Genomic DNA, 958 nt, shown 5'->3' with positions numbered 1-958 from the left:
ATAAAAAATATTTTTAAAAAAATTAAAAATTTTGAAAAACTAATTTTTTTATTTTTGAATTTTTAAATTATATTATTAAAATTTTTTTATTTAAATAATAAAAAAATAAAGTCCAGCAATATCTAGTAAACAACAAATTTGTAAATTTACTTTTTAATATTTAAACTAAAAAAAATATTTTTTTTCTAATTGTGAAAAAATAAAAAATTCCAACAATATACAAAAAATAAAAAAATTAAAATTTTAAATTTTTAAACTATTTTATTCTTTTTTTGTGAACAAGTGCAGCAAAAAAGTCAACTGTCTAGGTGTAGCATTATCCGGTGAAAAAAAAATTTTTAAAAATTAAAAAAATTGAAAAAACTAAATTTTTTATTTTTCAAATTTTAAATTATATTATTAAATGTTTTTTATTTAAATAATAAAAAAATAAAGTCCAGCAATTTCTAGTAAACAACAGATCTGTAAATTTATTTTTTTAATATTTAAACTAAAAAAATATTTTTTTTCTAATTCAAAAAAAATAAAAATGTCCAAAAATTAAAAAAATTAAAATTTTAAATTTTTGAAATTAATTTATTCTTATTTTGTGAACAAGTGCAGAAAAAAATCAACTATCTAGGTGTAGCATTATCTGGTGAATAAAAAAAATAAAATATTTTTAAAAAAATTAAAAATTTTAAAAAACTAAATTTTTATTTTTTAATTTTTAAATTATATTATTAAATATTTTTATTTAAATAAGAAAAATAAAATAAAGTCTAGCAATATATAGTAAACAACAGATCTATAAATTTATTATTTTTTTAATTTTTAAACTAAAAAAATATTTTTTTCTAGTAGTAAAAAAAATAAAAAATTCCAATAATATCCAAAAAATAAAAAAATTGAAAATTTAATATTTTTTAATTACTTTATTCTTAATTTTTGAACAAGTGCAGCGAAATAAAAAGTCAAC

This window comes from Arachis duranensis, unplaced genomic scaffold (assembly GCF_000817695.3).
Source record: "Arachis duranensis cultivar V14167 unplaced genomic scaffold, aradu.V14167.gnm2.J7QH unplaced_Scaffold_64685, whole genome shotgun sequence".
In the NCBI taxonomy this organism is placed as follows: Eukaryota; Viridiplantae; Streptophyta; class Magnoliopsida; order Fabales; family Fabaceae; genus Arachis; species Arachis duranensis.
Note: the sequence above shows the minus strand (reverse complement) of the source record.